This window comes from Thermobia domestica, chromosome 2, assembly GCF_964235325.1.
Source record: "Thermobia domestica chromosome 2, izTheDome1.hap1.1, whole genome shotgun sequence".
Classification (NCBI taxonomy): Eukaryota; Metazoa; Arthropoda; class Insecta; order Zygentoma; family Lepismatidae; genus Thermobia; species Thermobia domestica.
This window is the reverse complement of record NC_137455.1, coordinates 52,091,250-52,113,653: the sequence shown is the minus strand read 5'-3', so window position 1 is coordinate 52,113,653 and position 22,404 is coordinate 52,091,250. Positions and strand designations below refer to the sequence as shown.

Genomic DNA, 22,404 nt, shown 5'->3' with positions numbered 1-22,404 from the left:
TACTCGCAATGATAACAAGGCAAAAGGGAGCACATCACAATATATATATGTCGAGAGAGAGTCACGTGTGATCCCCGACGTGACATTTGGAAAAGGGAGGTTTGCCTAACATAAGGGAGTGGAAGTGAAGTGGGCGCTTCATAGGGATGCTTCGCGGAATTGCAGAGGAGGATTTTGTTTACATAAAACACTGGTTACACAACACACACACATATATATATATATACAAAAGAACGCACACACAAAGCCAATACACTGACTCGAACTCAGTCACTTCATCACAATACCAACAAAACGATCAATTTTATACACAAATTTAAGTCAAAAAGAGTTCTCATTAAATAAATTGGATTTGTAAAGGGGAATAGTTAGCATGTTTGATTTTGATGTTTGTGACCCTGAGTATGATTCTCGGTAGGGGCATATATTGGTGTCCTGATGTTGATCTACCATCCGTAAGACAATTCATTTCGTCAAGATTTTTCTTCAGTCTTACTAGCAATGGTGGTTCATGACGGAAGTCACATCGATAAGAAAAAATAGTTTTATTTCTTGAAACTAAGGGAAGAAACTAAAGGAATTATTGTATGCAATGATTAGTATGGGGCAAGTTTAATTCTCTTAGTGTGAAGCGATTTTTTTTAAAAAAAAGGGCAGTTTCATTCCCATCCAAAGATGGGCGAGCTGCAGAAGATAAGGCCTTCTCTTGGGCCGGTGGCATCGAATTAACAGTAAGTAAGGAATTTGAGATGGGTATAGGATTTATTATATTTATTTACTCATTGATTCATGCTTGTTATTCAGACGTTATGAGGGAACATGTGAAGTAAATGATGAGGTGAAGTGCAATGAGCAAAATACAAGATGTGTTAGTTTAAACAAGGGTGTTACCTTCTGCCCTGAGGCTACTCAGAGCGGGGATAAACATTTGGAGCTCTGTTAGTGAAAACGAAGGAGTGCAGTTAGTGGCGTATTTAGAGGGGGGGGGGCTTAAGCCCTCCTCGAAATCATACTTTCTATAATAAAGTATATGAAATATCTTGCAGAATATTCACATTTTCAGGCAAAGCCCCCCCCGAAAGTTAGCAAAGCCCCCTCGAAACAAAATCGTAAATACGCCACTGAGTGCAGTAATGAGATCATGCGCTATAGATGTGTGGATGACAAGTATAAATGCCACGATGAGAGTTATAGAAATATGTGGACTCTTCACGTTCATGAATTACAATAAGATGGTCAACTAGCGAATAAGCATAATGTGATAAGGCTAGAGTCTGCTTGACAAGTTAATAGAAACTTGGATGGGTGTCTCTGATACGGCGGTGAATGTAACTACCGATAAAACTATTTTTTTTTTTATTGAGGTGACTTCCTTCAGGATCCACCACTGTCAGCTGATTGTCGAAATTATACCTTTAAAATATAGGTTATGGACAACTTTCAACTTAAATTTTGTTACCTTCCATTATTAATACGACTAGCATTAAGCATATTGTTTTCTAAAATACAAAAAAGTAAAATCAAGAGCGTAAATCGGTATAAGAAATCTCTATTAACAATTATGAATTTACACCTATTAATCCTTTGGATGTCCATAGAATTTAAAATGGAGTAGGCCCTACACTAAAATGAAATATTCTTTTGTCCTTGCCAAAATATTCTGAAATGTCTCTCATATAGAGTCTATTTGTAAAACATCCACTATGGGCCTGTATGAAACGTAAACCTATTTATCAAAGTGAGTTCATGACCATTACTTAGATTTAAATTTGAATCAAAAATCCTTACCGAGAATCAAACTCGAACAACGCGCACACAAAACATGTTCGTTACCAAATTTGGTTACTAACTGTATTCTATGGTGTGATGTTGGCACTGGCTAAGGACATTTATCTTTGCTTCTTTATCTGTTGCAGTTTACCCTCCCTTTTCCACTAGCGAGACTATATGAGACATGGTCCCACAATTTAAGGTGGAATCAGAACTACCGTAATGTGTTGAAATTTCTTATGCTCTCCCACTAGGAATTCAATCATACGAACCAGAAGAGGGCAGGGAGTTTTAGAATACAGTCATGGAAGCATATGTAGTAAATAACTTATTGTTTAATGAAGTTTTATATCGATTAAGTAACAATAAGTGATTTTTAAAAATAAAACTGACCTTTTTTGTCACCTGAATATTTGGTGCTTAGAGCATTATGGCCCACACTGATCTCCATTCAGTTGCAAGAGGCAATCTCAACATAAATGAAATGCTATAGTTACGTACAGTAGCATATTTAGGGGGTTATCGGGTTCAATCCCCCCCGAAATAAATTTGTTAGTTTTTCGCATTCCACGTATAACAATAATCCTTCTTACCATTTGTAAGAATTTTATTGACTTTCCATTTTTTTATGCTCTTTATTCAGAAATACTGTATTTGTCAAATTTCATTCCATGTAAGAACTGCGTTCTTTTTTTCTTTCTTTCCTCCATTCTACTCTTCTGTTTCATTTTCTTAGTTACTTCTTTTCGTTTCTTCCATCATATTTTCCACTGTTGTTAGTTGTAATTCAAGTCGGTCGTCGCGTCGGCAGGAACACCAATTGTAAGAGGAGCTGATACGTAAAACTGGTGTTCCACACCAACTTGCACGGATATCAACATAACGGAACTTGAGTTATTGTAGTAAAGGAATATTTACATCGTTTAGTTATAAAGAAAGGTAAAGGTTATAAAGAAAGGTAAAGGCCAAGAGGATGCTTCCTTTTTCTTCTATGAATAGAATAAGAGGTTAGATTCATTGCTAAAGTCATATCACATAAGATTCACCAGGCTGCAATCTTTGCCATTAAAACTGCAATCAGTATATTTCAACTTCAACATTTTCTTTCAGCTAAAAACGTACACTGATAAAACTAAATATTTCCTTTCTTTCTAATGTAAAATCAGTTAATTTGAAATGAGATTACAAATATTCAGCGTGTGTTTGCAGAAGAATCATTTCAGATTTGCATGGAGGGGAGGGAGTAAGATCCTCCACCGACATACGAGTTTCACGTTCTTTTTTTTTTTCTGGTATATTAGTAGGTAATCGATTAAAATATATTTAATTCTCAAACTCAGATGAGGAATTGCAGCCCCTGCTTCTTCGTGTTGTTCATAGCACCCCCGAAGCAAAATCCTAAATACGCTATTGGTTACATACTTATGCATACAAGTAATATTTTCTAAACTCTAGTGACAAATCAATAACAATGTGAAATGTTTCATATAGCGTAACTAAATTAGAAAACAAAGAAGCTTTCAAGAGATAGAAGTTATGTTTATGTCAATGAACCTTTGCCTTACAGTCAGGAACCCTCTCGTGTGCATGAAACACAGCAGGTGATATAACAGGATATGTGAGGAAGACCCCTACTGAAATATGACAGTGTTATGTATGCATCGGAGCACCATATGTTCCCAGCAGAGGGAGAACAACACTGCATTGATGATGCGTCAATAAGTCAAGAGATATTGAGTTTGTACTGCATACCATCCACTTAATTATACCATTCAGTGATTAATGGGTCATCTATTTAACATTAGGCTTTATGTCGTTTCCCCAATAGTATCGGGAATCATGATGTCTCAGTGATTGAGCATTTATTTTTGACGAAAGTGGTTCTGAGTTTGATTCCGAGTTATGCAGTATATTTTGTATTGATCTTAGTGAATCTGTGTTATATTTTTATAACAGAATTTTGTTTGTAATAAAAAGTTGTTGAAGAAACAGATTCCCTTGTGTAAATTGCTTTACTTTCTACCTAACTAGGTTATTTTACAATAGACAATGCAACATCTAGTCAAAGTCAAATAGGGAAGGGAATACCTCAAGGATCTTCCCTTGGGCCACTTTTATTTTTTCTGTTTATTAATGATCTACCAGAAAAAGTCAAATATCCAAAAATACTATTATACACAAATGACATAAAGCTCTTTAGAGTAATTAATAACGAGTATGACAATTATCTGCTACATGAATATTTAGATGCAGTAGGAAAAATTAAATAATTGTATGATATTCAGAAACAAAACTCAATATTTTGCCAGCAAATATAATATTAATGGAGTAAAGTAAGCAGAAACAAACATAAACAAGGCAGAACAAATTAAAAATCTTGGTATTATGTATGACAGACAATTGAAATTTGGTAATGAGTTCCGACTGTATACAAGACATTTGTTAGACAAACTTGAATTTTATTCAGTTGTCTGGGATAGTTTATCTAATACATTTATACACAAAACTGAAGCAATACAGAAATGTTTTACAAGGCTACTGTTATACGAGCTATTCACATGACTACGAATATTAGTTAACTTATTGGTGACTTTAATTATTACTGGAAAGAAGGAAATTTATCGACAGATTCTTTATTCAAATGGTATTGAATAACAAATATACTAGCGAATATTGCTTTAAAAATATAGGAATAGGAGTGCTGAATGATATTGTAAAAAAATGATCAACATTACTTACACTAAGTTCAAAACGTAAAATACTGTGAAAAGTAACAAAGTTTTATAACAATTTAAGATGCAGTTAACATGTTAGAACATATGTTAAGAAAATGTACCAGAACATTCCCTACATAAACTATTTTACTTTTATGACAAAGATTTAACTGCCAATTTGATTTTATATTTTTATTGTTATTATTTATCTTCAGTATATGTTTGAATCGTTTATTCAATCAAACAATCTTTTATGTTGAAATATGAAAAAAAAAGTAACCAAGATATTTTGCTTGCCGGATGTAATTTTAAGCAAGGTTGATTAATTCTATTAAATGATACTTACGTAGTTGAATGAAACTTTAACTTGTATAGTACTGAAAATGTGTATAATAAAATTGACCGTTTTTGAGTTTAATATTGTTTTGTAAATCAGCTTGGACCATGTAATTTAAATATATTAATCTTCAGACAACAGCTTTAATCTACTGACTTAAGAACTCTTATATTCAATATATATACTATTGGTCTACTATAAAAAAAAATCACATGGCCTATTGTAATTGATTTTATAATGTTTTTTACGAAGTGCTGTATTTTTGTCTATGAGCTGTTTAGAGCTGAAAATATTATTATTCTTTTATATTTTCAGTATGTCAACTTATTGAAATGTCTATTTATTTGATCTGGCATTTAAATGGTATAAATAGTTTTACAAACTAGAAGAAGAAGTAAGATTAAAGTCGGGCACTGTTACCGGTATACAATAACATAGTAATAAATTCTCAACCATGTATATTCAGTTAGGCAAATGAGAGTACGAAGTGGATATGTTTTCAATTGTTATTTTAATCTTTTGACTTATTTTATTTGCTTTTTTAACATTTCTTTTTCATTTTCAATTTTCAAAATTCTTTATTTACTGTAAGTATTAAACAAATTTAATAAACTTAACGTGTAATAGTCTAGACATCGGGGCTTAAAAATTGAGTTCTAAGAGCAAATCATGTAACAATTTGGCATCCGATATTTTTTTAATACATACCCAGCACTGATTACAAAAATGCCGGATGCCAGAAAAAATACCTCATTGGAGGGGAGGGGGAGGAGGGGAAAGCCGAAATTTTAAATGTTTCTATTATTCACTATATCTCCTTAACCATTGAAGCTAGAGCATCTGCCTTTTTTTTTATTTCGTTTGTCTAATTGTCTTCTACAATTTAATTTTAGTGCATTTTTCTGCTAAATATAATGGTTTTCTTGTTATTTTCATTTTTACTCAGTATTGGTTGCGTGTGTCGGCAGTTTTTTAGCCACAGATTCTTTACAAGATCGAATTCGGAAAAATGTTTCCGTAAACATTTTTCGTCATTTTATGTTCTTTCAAAAAATGTATACTTATATTAGTGTAGGGCTAATAGTGCCTGACTTATAAGCGACTTTATTCTGTCGTATGCGAAACTCATCACGGCGCGGCCCAAGAATTCCACAAACGGTAGATATTAGCAGCTGATGATAATTAATTTGTCTGTCTGCAAGTATATAATCCTGATGATTAAGTATGTCTATGATCTAATTAAACATATCCATTTTTAATTAAACCTTGTCAAAACACAAAATTTCTCTAAAGAATGAAAAGAGAGGTTTCTCTAATACACACTATGAGAAACGCTGCAAATCTGTTTATACGTGTCTCTGATACCTCCCAAAACATACACAGACATGCAGCTTTCTATTTATTTTTCTAAAAAGTCTTGTTTTGACAAGGGCTGCTTTTGCTAGCTGCTCAAGGTTAATGCAAAGATCTGTGTTCCTACTTTTAGGAAAATGCAGCCTGGAGAGATTACCTCCAACTAGTGATGCTCTGAACAACATATAAAAAGATACCATTACCAAACAGCAATTTGGGAAACGCTCGTATGTGTGAGATCGACCTACCAAGGCCAGAAGCCTCCGGATGGTACTTGAAAGACCAAATTCCGAAGCCAATTTTGAAAACACTCGAAGATACAGGGGCTTGGCAAAAATATCTAAAAACACTTCATACAGGACACGTAAGTTTGGCCCTCCACTGTTACGGTTGCTGATCGTTTTTTGTTTTCAATGTGTCATGTGGACCTTCCTCTTCCGTCAACAGTAACCAGTTCACCTGTGAGTGTCGTGGTGTAAAAGTGGTGCGGTAAAATGGGCGACCTGACAGACTTCCAAAGAGGCGTGATCGTTTTTGCCCGTCTGGTTGGAGCTTAAGTGGCAACAGTGGCGAACATTGTGAGGGTATTGAAAGGCACTGTGACCAATGTCACAATGGCATACACAATTCATGGGCAAACTACGTCTGCAAAACACAACAGTGATCGAAAGACAATCCTGTCAGATAGGGACCGGAGAGCATTAAAACGGATTGTAGCAGCTAAAAAGAAGACCACTGCAATGAAAATTACGTCTGAACTCAATTCCCGCCTACAGAGCCCGGTTTCATCGAAAACAGTGCGACGGGAACTTAATAAAATGAAAATTCATGACAGGGCCGCTATCGCCAAACACCTGGTCACAGCAGTAAATGCGAAGAGGCGTATCCAGTGGTGCAAGGACCACAAATGTGGACTCATGAGCAGTGGAAACACGTAAAGTGGTCCGATGAATTGACTATCAGCTTGTTTCCAACAGTCGGTCGTGTTTAGAGTATGGAGAGCACCGTCGCAGGTCTATGATACAGACTGTCTGCTCCCAACTGTAAAGCATGGGGGTGGTTCTGTTACAGTATGGGCAGTGATATCATGGTTTTCTGCAGGTCACATCATAGCCCTGCATGGAATGATGAATGCTAAGGCGTATGGGGTCATTTTGTGGGACCAGGTTCTACCCATGGCACAAATATTGTTCCCTGATGGTGATGGCATCTACCAAGATGATTTGGCACCCTGTCAGGCTGCAAAATGGTGAAATCATGGTTTGAAGAGCATGACCAGGTTACCACACCTCCCCTGAGTCCCACAATCACCAGATCTGAACATCATTGAGCCATTGTGGTCTGAGTTAGAAAGGCGTGTTCGGTCTCATTATCCTTCACCAGCATCCCTTAAGGAACTGGAGTATGTTTTGGAAGAACAATGGTACAAAATTCCACACACCACGATTCAGGAGCTACATACGTCCATTTTACGTCGGATCCAAGCTGTTTTGGACGCAAAAGGAGGCCCCACACCATACTAGGTATGATTTTCACACTTCTGCAAACGTTTTAGATTTTTTTGTCCAACATCTGTATTTCCAAGGCTTGTTTAGAAATTACCATGTGTAGCTGTCAGAAACTTGGGTGTATAAGTTTGAAATGCAAATGTAAGGATCGCGGGTTTTTGTGTACTCCAATGTGTAGTTGTCCGAGTGAGTATAAAAATTCAGTATCTGTTAATGAACAGTGATGAAGCAGACTAAATTATGCATTAAAGATATCACAAATTTCTTTAACTTTTAAGAGATATAAGAGTGGCATAACATTATTGAGAATTAATTCTAGAAATCAAATAACTTGTTCTCTTGTGTAGAGATTTCTTAAGCATATGGTTTCCTTCTATTACGTTTCCTATTATAGATTTCTTGGATTATATCAACTGTATACACAATCTTAATAATAGGCAAGTGCTTCTTCTGTAAATAAGATTTAACAGTTTAAAAACGGGTCATTTATAAAATATGTTAGGCATATCTTATTTTATGCCCTTTTTCTTACCTTTACAGTAAGTATTAAGAGGAAAAGTGGTAATATACAGGGCGGCCCTAGAGTAGGTATACACCCCGCATTAATCAGGTACAACATTCTAGTTTATGGGTTTATTTCCTTCGTATCTTCCGAGCTTAAGATATAAGTAAAAACACATTAAGAACACATAATAAAGAAACTAAGTCTACCTGATGGATAGCAATAAGAAATGATATAAAATGCAATGATCTGATCAGTACGGTACTGTATACCTACTTTTGGACCACCCTGTATGAAAAAGTGCATAGCAAATTGTTCATATTCTCTCTCGAAGACAATTTTGAGATCTGGTTCCTGCTCTATTTCGTTCAGTACCATTGTAGTACATAAAACAAAGGACTTGTAGCAAAAACAGCCCTTGTCATAACAAGATTTTTCAGAAAAAAATGAATAGAAAGCAACATATTTATACATGTTTTAGCAAGTATCAGGGACACACACACACACACACACACACACACACACATATATATATATATATATATATATATATATATATATATATATATATATATATATATATATATATATATATATAAACAGATTTGCTGAGTTTCTCATAGTGTGTGCTAGAGAGAGCTCCCTTTTCATTCTTCAGAGAAATTTTGTGTTTCGATAAAGGTTATTATCCGAAAAGCCCCCAATTGATGTTAAAAATGGATATTTTAAAATTAGATTATAGGTAGACTTAATCACCAGGATTATATACTTGCAGGTAGACAAATTAATCATCACCAGCTGCTAATATCTACCGCTTGTGGAGAGGTAACTCTTGGGTCGCGCCGTGATCAGTTTCGCACTCGACAGAATAAAGTCGCTTATAAGTCAGGCACTATTAGTCCTACACTAATATAAGTAAAAAAAAAAATGTGAAAGAGCATAAAATGACGAAAAACTTTTAGAGGAAACATTTTCCCGAATTCCATCTTGTAAAGAATCTGTGGCCAAAGAAAAAAAACTGACGTCACGCACAATCAATACTGAGTAAAAATGAAAATAACAAGAAAACCATTATATTTAGCAGAAAAGTGCACTAAAATTAAATTGTAGAAGACAATTAGATAAACAAAATAAAAAAAAAGTTTGGGTGCTCTAGCTCCAGTGGTTGGTTACGAAGATATAATGAATAATAGAAACGGCTAAATTTCGGCTTTCTCCTCCTCCCCTCTCCTTCCGTGAGATGTTTTTCTGACATCAGGCATTTTTGTGATCAGTGATGGGTGTATATTAAAAAATATCAGATGATAAATAGTTACATGATTTGCCCTTAAACTCGTAAGGAGAGCACTTTTATCAAGTTGATGCCTAAACTATAATAGACGTACCACCCACATTTAGGGGACCGGATCTCCATCCCCCATCGCTACACCTTTGATTATTCCATTAGAGACGGTTTTACTGTATATACAATAAAATATTATAAGTATAGAAGGAATATATATATTACCTGGTTCCAGTGCTTGAATATTTCACAATAAGACGAAATCCTTAGTAATATTCTAAGAAGAAATATCACTCTTCCTTACCTGAAAAAAGACAGAAATGTAAAGAATTAGTTTCAAAATAAATTCATTGTAATGTAAGAACTTTATGATTTTCAACTAGTGAATCAAAATATGCATCACATAGACCTAAGAAGACGAATAAATCCATAAAATTTTCAGGTCTTCCGAATTTCCTGAGTATTTCTATATCTTAAGATGTTCTCAAGTTTCCTAGCCCAAATATTCTAGAATGCTTCCTCTCATACGTATTTTATTTTCCTTTGGTAATCTGATTTTTGGATTTGATTTTTATATGATTTTTATTTAGACTTTTAAATTATTTTATATAGTAGGACTATTAAATTAATTATATATTTAAAAAAAGAAATTAAAAACACTGATATTGTGTACAATGCAAATATCAAGGTAGGGAAATTATTTGACACGCTCTGCAATACCATCAGATTTTGCCAATCTCACATAAAATTGTATATTATCCAATTGCACTGCATCAAATTATTACATCTTTCAAATCTTTGCCTACATGTTAAAGGAAAAAAGTTATAATACAACATTTATTTTACAGTGTTACAATTTAAGAATATCCAAACATTGGAGACTTATTATATACAGATGGTGATCAGAAAAATGGAAACACCTGTAGTTGGCAACACGTCAGATGTATGGGTCGGCAGTGGTGTCGTGGCGCCCGCAGCGCCGGACCGCTTGTGGTGGTGTGTTAGGTCGGTCTCCATACTACATCAGGCGCAGTGGAACAGCAGTGTCCAGTGGCTGCAGCAGACGGAGGTAGTGTAAAATGGGATACCTCTCAGATTTTCAAAGAGGGCAAATTGTTGGTGCGCGGTTATGTGGAGTGAGTGTGACGGCAGTGGCTACTGTGATAGGTGTGTCACGTGGGACAGTGTCGAAGGTGATGACGGCCTACACAACACACGGGAAAACCACATCGGGGAAACGGAACAGTGGGCGGAAGAAAGTTATGAGTGACAGGTCACGCCGGGTATTAAAGCGCATTGTCACGCAGAACCGTCGTGGCACTGCGGAGCAAGTGACGGAGGAACTCAATCAGCACCTGTCCCACCCTGTTTCGACAATCACAGTCCGCCGCGAATTACATGACATGAACTTACGGGGTCGTGTTGCACGGGCCAAACCGCTCATCAGGGACCATAACGGTTTCGCACGCCGCAAATAATGCCGCGACCATGCAACTTGGACCGTTGAGGACTGGAAAGTGTGATATGGTCGGATGAGTCATCCTTCACCCTATTCCCAACCACGGGCCGTGTTTATGTGTGGAGAACGCCCAAAGAAGCTTATGATCTGTAGTGTCTCCGCCCAACTGTGAAACATGGCGGCGGCTCGGTGATGCTGTGGGCCGCCATACCATGGTTTTCATTGGGTCTTGTGGTCACACTTAGCGGACGAATCACTACCAACGATTATGTCGCAATTTTAGGAGACCACTTGCATCCTATGGTCCGGATGTTGTTCCCGTACAATGACTCCATCTTCCAGGATGATAATGCACCCATTCACACAGCTGGCGTTGTTGCAGCGTGGTTTGAGGAACATCGGGATGAAGTTCAACACCTCCCCTGGCCCGCCCAATCCCCAGATCTCAACATAATTGAACATCTGTGGTGCGTCTTGGAAACACGACTCCGGCGACGATTTCCACCTCCATCCTCTCTCACAGAACTGGCCGATGCCCTGCACGAGGAATGGTGTAAAATTCCACTTGTTACCATTCACGACCTCTATGCCTCCATCCCACGTCGCATCAAGGCTGTTCTGAAGGCGAAAGGTGGCCCGACACCATATTAATCTGGTAAGTTGCAATTTCGTTCAGATGTTTCCATTTTTCTGATCACCATCTGTATATATATATATATAATGAAAGTGACTATGGTTGTCATGTAATAACTCTTGAACCAGCCGATTGATTTCGATCAAATCTTGAACATAGATGGACTTCAACCAGGGATGGGTTTTATTATTTCACTTTGACAACGCCACATAGGTGAGAGGGAGATATTTATAAATGATCGAAAATAACCGATGTTAGTAACGAATCCATAGTTTTCAGGGTTGCTGAGATGAACAGTGACACTTCTGATGCCGTTTAAACTCAAATTCAGCCCCACAACTTGGAGGAGGGGTAGGAGAAGATATACTATAAATGATCGAAAAATCACCGATATCAGAGAGCGCTTCCGTAATGGTAAAAAAGTGATTGACTAACGGAACATATTACTAATTTTTCTTTTTTAACCCAGGGAAGCGGGTAATTCACGCTAGTATAGCAATAATAATGCAAGTGAAATAAAAGGGTAGTGTACATTCAAACTTCCTTACCTTAGGATCGAGTGCTATGATTATGATAAAACGTAGATCGAATAAAGTGGGAAAAGTTACGAGGGATTGACATTTTTTTTTTCAAAAGACTTTATGTAAAAGAGAAAAAATAGCTTAGAAAATCATCACATCTAAAATTTTCAATGGATGATTTTCAATATACTTAAAGATCATAATATATTTTTTTATTGAGAGAGAGAAAATATAATGAGAAAAAGAAAGAAAATATGAAAAAAATCCAACATGTGAAGAAATATGACATTTTCATGATATACTTTCTAAAAAGAATGTATTACTTTACATTTATGTGATTATTCATTAAGCTTTTTGAAATATATCAGGTACTTTAATCATTATTACAATAATAAAAGCTTACAATTAACAATTGGCGCTTTTAATATGTACTATTCCTTTAAAGATACAGCAACATACAGCAAGAATAAAAGAAAGAGATACCAACATGGGAGAGATCAAGTGTCACCATCTTAGAGACCAACGGATGAGAGCAGGGTCGCCCGAAGAAAATTTCTAGGGGGCCCATCTCCATGGTTGCTATATTACGTCTGGCAATTCTGATATTTAATATACGTGGTTTGCTATATTACGTATACATTTTCGTAAGCCAGGAGGACCCCTGCTAGGCCCCCTTCGTGCGCCCATGGATGAAAGGGTTGTCTCATGTCCCGAATGGGAGATCAACACGTTCCATTGGACCCAGGAGTGTAGTGATACCCCATTAATTAAAATAGAAGCAAACAGGGTTCTCAGAAATGAGTTGGCCTTCGCCAGTCCTACTGAAAGAGGAACTGCATGTTCCATCTCCGAAGTGGGAGATTAACACGTACCGTATTATTGAGCCTGGGAGAGTATGTGGTACTTCTGCACGTTAAGTTGAGGAAGAGAGAGTTACTCATAAATTGATTAGACTCTGTTAGGTTGAGTTCATACCGTGAGAGTCGGTACCTTTGAGGTGCTTCGGCATAAAAATGGGAAGGTGAGTTTGCCTTAACGCTGCGGCATTGACATTGCAGATGGCGGTAAATTCTTACTCACTAGTGGAGCTGTCTCCACCAGCAGGTGTAACTAGGGAGTTCGATTAATCGTGTTCATAAATGTATCCCACTACCCTTTTTCGTAAGGATTTTATATGCGAAGTAGGTATCATTTTGAACGAGTAATCACCAACTTCTACAGATCTACAGATTAGTCTATAGGTATAAGGTTTTAAAGAGGGCAACTGGCCAAACACCATGGAAAACAAGGGTGGTAGACGTTTCTTTGATTTGTCAACATCTCGGCTCCCGCAATTGTGAATTAGCGTTTAGAAAATAAGCAACGATCATTGTTTATTAATTATCTAAATTTCTTTATATCTTTGTGGGGGGGGGGGTACACTGACAAAAAAGAACGTATGTGTCATACGTAAAAACTAGGTTAAATGTGTAAATCACGTAGTTTTTGGACTTTACAGCAAACGTTTAACTTAAAAAGTATATTTTATACTATTTACTTTCCGTATAAGAATTCCGAATAAACGTACTTTCCATACGAACGAAAGAACTGTATATAGGCGGTCACGATCTTACATACAGATAAACGTATATAACATATAGCTGATGTACGTTGCATACGTATACATGTGTATACGGAAGACTGTTAGATGTCAGACATCCTGCAACGGCATGATGCAACATTTAAGCGGGGGAAAAGGGCAGTGCTCAGGGCCGGATTTTGGGGGGTGCACCGGAGCACGTGCACTCCCCCCCCCCCCCTTCGTTGCGAATATACACTATCTAAAATGAGAAGCTAGGAGTGAAAATAGCAATACTTTTCGAAAATGTCAGGTCATGTTTCCGCTTCGGGCTTAAACGAAAGCGGAGTTTTGCAAAAACTATAGTTTAAGTCAGTTCCCTGAAGGTTGAAGGGAAAGGATTTACCGACAACAGACACTTAGCATTTCCAGGAAAATTTCTCATACACACCACAGATGCCTAAAGCCATTTGAAAAAATTTAATTTAATTAAAATGTACTAACAGTTATTGGTGCACCCCGGTCAAAAAATCCTGAATCCGGCCCTGGCAGTGCGTATTCAGTCTATGGATAATGTATGCTCCATACTGATTTCTATAGTAAACATAAGGATTATGCATATTTGTACAATATACCGCTGTACTGGTAATGGATTTTTCTCAGTGTACGGAGCCTCTTTTTCATATTGTTACTTTAAAAAAAATAGTTACAGCTAATCACTTGTAAATCTCTTTAAAATGAATTTTGATCTTGTAGAGCTAAGACAGGATTAAGTAATATTAAAGCTACTTAACTATGCAACGTAGGAAATGATGGGCACATTTTCTAAATATTTGTCATAGCTTATCTCCGGAACGGTTTGAGGTAGCAAATTGCTATCAGCATAGGGATCTTTACATCTATTGAAAATCATCTATGTGATGAAATATGTTGCTTATTTAACAATTTTTCGAAATAAAGCTATTGAAAAAGTCAAATTTTTAATATTTTGTGACTTTTTCCAAGGTACTTCGGTTGTGCATTGCCTTCCATTGACTTCAATTATTGTTGTTGTAGAGCCATCCAAAGTTTGTATGTCCATGACACTGTAGCATCCTCAGTTTGTAACACTGAATAATAAATGTGGTGTTGCAGGTTTTCGTTTAACATGTTGATTTGACATATATAATAATTTGACAGTATTAATTGAAAAAGATATAACTTTATGTTGGATTGGCAACACTGTTGATGTAGTGGAATTGCAAAGTATGTCAAACGATTTCCTCTACTGAAATTTACATCGTCAGCGATTTATATACACTATAATTATCAAAATAGTGGAAATACCTTAACAAAATTTATCTTAATCTGAACCACCTTCTTGTCTGTAGTACAGGTTTCATTTGTTGCGAAATTGAGGCATGTCACTAGCGATGTATTCCAGAGGAGTAGTAATAGTGACGAAGCTGGGGGGGGGGGGGGTAAGTTGGTGAACGCTTCCCTACTCTGTGGCATTGTTCGTTCCCCCTGACTGCCTCCAGACACGTTGCATTTTAATGTAGATCAAATTAATATAAAACTTTAATTTTAGGTATACAAAAACAAAGTTGTCCTCCAAAAAAATATGTCTGCTTCTCTGCTTGGCTCCCGCAAGAAATTAAAGCTGGTGTCACCATAGGCTATAGTGGTCGCAAGAAGTCGTGAAGCTTGACCTAAATCTACCATTTCACTACCCAATAGAAAGCGAGGGTGAGTCCCAGTCGTCAATCTTCATATGTGAAATTTTGCCAGTTTGTCTCTCGCGCTCTGCGGAAAACATCTGAGGGTGCAGTATTATCAGATTGCTGCTAAGATTCGTTTTGTTTAATTTTCTTGTTGTTCTTTTATATTTTTGCTATTATTAGTGTTACTGATTAATTCGAATAAGTGTTAGTGTTTGTGTTATAGTTCTTTAAGTGTTGTCTTTCGTCACTCGTTTACCTTGTCTTTTAAGTTTGGCTACATTGTTTTGCACTTCTGTTGTTTCACTTTTTTGAAGTGTGCGTTCAGAAGGCAGCTCCACGAATCGTACCGAATTCTTCCGATGCATCACAAGTGAGGAAAAGTAGTTCTATAATTGGTGTAGAGCCCAGGCTTCACGAGTTGTCGTGGTCGCTATAGTAAACATTTTTCCATGCAGTGCAACAAAGAGTCAATTGGGTCACCTACAGCAGAGAAGAAACTTTTCGCTGGACAGTTTCTCTAAAAATCTTCAACAATGTTTAAATTGGAGCGTTGAGCTTTGAACTTTACCCTGATGCTTCCTAACTATGCCTGAACAGGTCTGGCTGTGCATATGGTTCACCTAAAAGATTGCATAGTTGTTGAGGAATGACATCTGTGCCAGAGAATCTTCCTAAAATATCTAAATTATCACTGGAGGTAATTCGATCTGTAGGATTCACATTCAAGAATCTGCCATCGATATCTGGTTACTTCAGATTTCAGACATGGACTTCGGAGTGCATTTTGAAATTTACCACGTTAACGCTCCACTGTTTTCTAGAGGCGCCGGGTGTGTTTTGGTAGCGCTGTAGTCGATAACACTAGTCAACAAGATTTTGGCACAGAAATAAAAATACCTGATTCTAATAGAACTTTCACATAGAATTCGAATCAGCAATAAGTTTTTCTCCATCACCCTCAGTTTCCTCGTGACAGAGGGATTTTCCGGAAATTTCCTTTTTTTTAAACAATTTTTGTACTTGTAGCTAGGGTACCTTAGGTATATAAACACACAAATTGTATTGTATGTTAGCTTGATTTATAGTTAGTAAGCCCTCTAAGTTTCATAAGAATCGCATTATTTTTTCTGGAGAAATAAACATATTTATAGAAAAATATGCTATGTGTACTGTTCATTTTACCATATTCATTAGTGCAGATAAAATCACATATAACTTCACGAAAATTACAATATAAGAACGGTTTATACATCATTGGATTTGAAATAAAACATATTTTCAAGGATGTGTACACCATGTCGCCATTTTTGTATGAGGGAATTTCTAGAGGGATTTTGTAGGAAATTCCCTCCAAAAAGTAGTTTATAAGATTTTTTGTCTCAACTTGCTATTTGTATATAGTGGTACACAAACAAGAACTGCATTAAAACATAGTTTTATATGTGAATCGCATTATTCTGTCTAGAGATATCAACTATTGTGTCTATTTATAGGTAATAAAGAATATACTATGCAAGACTTACCAAACACAAAACCCTAACGATGACGTATTATTGTCGGCACATAGATGGATACTCAAATACAAGCACAAATACACACATGCTTTCTGTGGAAAATAAGTCACTTTTTAATATTTTGATCTGGCAACAATGCATAAAAAATGATTACTCACGTAGCCTGATGACTGTTAGTAGCGTTGAGTGACGGTCCAAGCTGGACGTGTTTTAGATGTGGCCGCGTCTAAATTGAAGTGTTTGTGCATTGTGGAGTTCAAATAGATTGTGTTGTGTGGTGATGCACTGAGTTAGATTACGTTTGTGCTGCTTCATGATTGATGGATTGTAGATTCGTGTGTGATACCTTACAGGATACAAGGTGCCGAGGAAGTGTGTAAATCATCCGGACAATTTCTGTTATGTATGTGGGGAGCTGATATTTAAATTGCAACGTCGATGTTTTACTCCACTTGTGAGGAAGTGTTATCAGTTATATTTTGGTTTGCTGTGTAGGAGACCAAGATAAGAATTGGGATCCTCACTACATTTGTTGTACTTGCATGAAACGTCTGACTGCGTGGGCAAATGTGAATGAAACACGAGCTTCGCAGTACCGATGATCTGAAGGGAACCAAAAGATCATTCTTCAGACTGCTACTTTTGTATGACACAGATAAAAGATATAACCAGTAAATCTAAGCATACTGTACAGTACCCTAATTTGCCATCAGCAATTAGGCCAGTTCCACACAGTGCAGAATTACCTGTACCAGTACCTCATGCTCGTTTTACGGTAAATGAGGATTACGTACTTGAGGCAACTACTGAAGTTCCAAATGAAGAAGATGATCCTACTTAAGTAGGATGCACATCTACATTGGATCCCCATCTGATAACTCAGGGTGAACTAAATGACCTTGTGCGGGATTTAAAACTCTCCAAGATACAGGCAGAACTTCTTGCTTCTAGACTTAAAGGGTGGAATCTGCTCCATCGTGACACTAAAGTGTGTATTTTTCGAAATCGTCGTACAGAGTTTCAAAACTACTATTCTCAAGAAAATGATTTAGTGTATTTTAATAATGTCTGTACTGTGATGGATACACTCGGACATGCACATATAAGTACAGAGTGGAGATTGTTTATTGACTCTTCCAAAACTAGTTTGAAGGCTGTCCTTTTGCACAGTGGCAACAAATTTCCTTCAGTGCCTTTGGCTTATGCAACTAATATGAAAGAAACCTATGAAATCATCAAAATAATGTTAGAAAGAATTTAGAATGAGAAATACATGTCGACCGTTTGCTGTGATTTAAAAGTTATTTCTTTGTTAATGGGTTTGCAGCTTGGTTATACGAAATATAGTTGTTTCCTCTGCGAATGGGAGAGCACGAACAAAGCGGAACATTACATCAAGAAGGAATGGCCAAAGCCTGTATTAACTCCTGGACAGAAGAATGTTGTTTATTCCTCACTGGTGAGTCCTGATAAAATAATTCTACCTCCTCTTCACATAAAGTTGGGGCTCTTCAAAAACTTTGTTAAGGCAATGGACAAAAATTATACAGGATTTTGTTACCTCAAGGAAAAATTTCCTCGGGTTAGTGACGCTAAAATCAAGGAAGGAATTTTTGTAGGCCCCCAAATAAGATGTTTGATTCGTGACCAAAAATTTGAGGATCTCTTAAGTCCGGTTGAGAAAGCAGCTCGGTGTTCATTTAAATGTTTAACAGAGAATTTTTAGGAAATCAGAAAGCCTCAAATTACCGTGAAATTGTGAGTGATTTCCTGCAATCATTCAAAGAAATGGGTTGCAACATGTCCCTTAAAGTTCACTTTTTAGACTCCCACCTGGATTTCTTTCCTGAAAACCTTGGCGCTGTTAGTGATGAGCATGGGGAACGTTTTCATCAGAACATTTCCTCCATGGAGAAGAAATACCAGGGACAGTGGAGTTCACAAATGCTAGCTGATTACTGTTGGACACTCAAAAGAGATGTTCCAGAAGCCAAACACAGAAGAAAGTCGACAACTAAAACATTTTAGTTAAGGTAAGTAAGTGTTCATTTATTAAGAAGATACCACTCGCTTCTTTTGTATTATTTATTAAGTAGACATAAAATTATGTTTTAGTGCAGTTTCTGTTTCTGTATCACTATATACAAATAGCAAGTTAAGACAAAAAATCTTATAAACTACTTTTTGGAGGGAATTTCCTACAAAATCCCTCTAGAAATTCCCTCATACAAAAAATGGTGACACGGTGTATACATAATTGAAAATATGTTTTATTGAAAGTCCAATGAGGTATATACCGTTCTTATATTGTAATTTTCGTGAAGTTATATGTGATTTTATCTGCACTAATGAATATGGTAACATGAACAGCACATAGCATATTTTTATATAAATATGTTTATGTCTCTAGAAAGAATAATGCGATTCTTATGAAACTTAGAGGGCTTACTAAGTATAAATCAAGCTAACACACAATATAATTTGTGTGTTTATATACCTAAAGGTACCTGAGCTGCAGGTATGAAAATGTTTTTTTTTTTAAAAAAAAGGAATTTTGAGGGGAAATTTCCCGAAAATCCCTCTGTCACGGGAAAACTGAGGGTGATGGAGAAAACTGATTGCAAATTCGAATTCTACGTGAAAAGTTCTATTAGAATCAGGTATTTTCTTCCGTATGCCAGAAAAAAAGTATTTTTTTGTCGACTAGTGTAATCAATTGATGTGTCTTGCTTGCACCTACTAACAAACATTCCTGTTCATTTTCTCTCATTTTATCATTAGTTTACTGGCTTTGCTTTCTTTGAAGGGCTGAACAGGTAGTCTTTTTCTGTTAAATATATACAGAAAATATATCGTTCCCCAAATCAGACATTTTTCGAAAATCCAATACTCTTCAGGTCCAAAGGTTGGCAGATATTTGAATATCAACTTATAATAGGATTAACAGATACCATGAAATTCTGCCTATACAAAGAGCAACGACCTCCTACATCCTTAGATTACAATTTAATATCGTCTATTCATAGTGTACAAGTTGTCCCGTCTTCAGATTCTCAGCTGTGTGTTTCGTTTATATTTGCCTAAATTTGCGCTCAATCGTTGACTTTAACACGCACATAATATAACATCTATATATTAGCCTTACGTTCGTTATTTCAGAATTCCTGTAACTAATTAAAACGTAGTTTACTCACTAAATTACAATGATATCACACAAGATAAAATATATATATAAACTTATGTATTTTCCGAAGATTTTCTGTATTTACCATGCATTTTTCACAAAATTACTTCTTTATAATTGAAAAATATATCCACTATTAATTTTTTTTTTTAACATATTATATCAATCAGAACTGTCTAGAAATACATGCTTATACATGTCTGGCCATAGAAGAAAATGCTATCATACGTTACAGACTGTTGTCCATATCAACATATACATATTTATAAATGTTATCGTTCTAATAACTTAATTAAGAAAGATGGCTCGGACATTCAAACACCGTAAGAAAAGTACGTAATATGGTGAAAGAAGAAGCACCCGGCTTATAAAATCGAGTTAAATATTTTAAATTACCAAAGCACTCGCTGAGGGTTTCAGTGACAGAATAAATAATATCTACGTTATGCAATTGTTTGTGATATCCTTCTCTGTTTGTCTTTTTTGTTGTTTATTTTCCTATTTTTTCTTTCATTTATTTCGCTAAGGATAGCAGATATCCTGCATTCGCAGTTGAAATGGAAACTTGGTTTAGAATTGCCACAAGCGTACCGAGACATCACCACATTTTAGTTCACAAAGAGCTAGTTATCCCAAGAGGGCAGCGCAGGGAAGCAAACTGAATATTTCATCAAAATGGTAGCAGATCATAAATCGAAATATGGCAGTCGGAGAGACTACAATAATCCTTACCGAGAGACGAATATGTGGGGGGTTGAAAGTAAAAATAAGAAGAGAAAGAAAAAATAGAGAACATATATGTATGTACCAAAGAAAATGGTAAAAAAAACAGTTAAAAACAAGAGGGAGAAAAAAAGCTAAAGTGATGGAAATAAAACGCAAACATACGAAACGGGAAAAGTAAACTGTACAACCCAACCGCCTCTAGGAAAATCCATTATTTATTGAGGGGTGGAGGACGAAAGGCTTGTGGGCTCGCCATAGAGGTTAAAACACCATAGAACCAAGGACGAAGCTTGCCATGGAAGTTAAAAAACTAGCATACTGGGCAACAGCACGAGTTGATTTTATTTCACGCCTGTATGCAGTGCATATGTTAGTCTTTCTCTCTATCTGTGTGTGTGTGTGTGTGTATGTGTGTATGTATGTATACTTGTCCATGTTTACATACACAATATATGTGTAACCAACCATGTTTACTAGTAATTTTTTTTACCTGCAGGAGTGCTTTTACTGGTGAAGTTTAGTTTACCTACAAAGTGTGTATTGTGTAAACAAGTAAAAGTTTTTTAAAAAAAATGCTTACAAATAAAATTACAGTAACAACAATGTGAAATGATGTCCACCCACTGTACTGTACCTCTAGCAATTAACTAAAGAATGTGTTTGTTTATTTGTATGTGTTAATATACATACAAAGCTTTTCTCTTTGTTTCTAATGTTATTTTTCCATACTTCAACGCAAAAGTAAACATACCAAAATAATATAATAAAATCACAATTTTTAAAACATTAATCTTTACCTGTGATATCAAATATGCCTACGTAAAGTTAATATTGTAAAAAATTTAAACGAATACTAGCTGTACCTGCGCTCTCTACACAGCGTATCATTCACATATGAGCATCAATCTCCTTGTTATTCCTCACAACATCCGTACATGTCTCTTTACAGACACGAGTGAAAGACGTCTTGATAATAAACGGCAAGGGGTACCATAAAGGGGAAAGTTTTTTAATATCTCGCACCGTTTGCAAGATCTGAGCCTACTTCCGCTTGGAGTTTCTTATTCATGTATGGATCAATGTTTTCTTTCTTCCTGCATGCAGTATGTAATAAGCAAACACATTACACACACAATTAATTATAATGTCAAAGATATACGGTATGGTGTTCATTGGGCAAAACACTCCATACAATAAAGATTCATCTTGACTGGAGAAATGACTATCTATGTTTTTCATTATCATTTGGGCATGAAACAAACGCCTTAGATATGCAACCCCTATATACAAATAGGTGGTGTTCGAATGTATAACTCACAGGATATGATATATCCATAAAATTGTAATAAAGAAATAACGGTCATGTTTTTAAATATTGAATTTGAACTGAACAATCTACACAAAATTTGCAATCGATCAGTAAAAACGACATCTTTCCAGAGCCTATGGTTTCCAAGAACTGACTATCAAAAGCATTGGCCACAAACATATAAACGCCCATAAACATATCAAGTTTCACAAACATACAATTTTTTCTTGACCACAAATATATAAACCTAGCATTTTAATATTGTTTTTCTATATAGATTGGCCACAATCATATAAACGTTCACAAACATAAACTTTTCTTGACCACAAA

The 22,404-nt window shown here is 36.0% G+C and overlaps 1 protein-coding gene across 4 annotated transcripts in view; it reads right to left on the bottom strand.

The window, feature by feature from the left end:
• LOC145672109 (LIM/homeobox protein Lhx3-like) overlaps positions 1 to 22,404 on the bottom strand; it is a 345,528-nt gene that overhangs the window by 217,379 nt on the left and 105,745 nt on the right. The window lies entirely within an intron of this gene.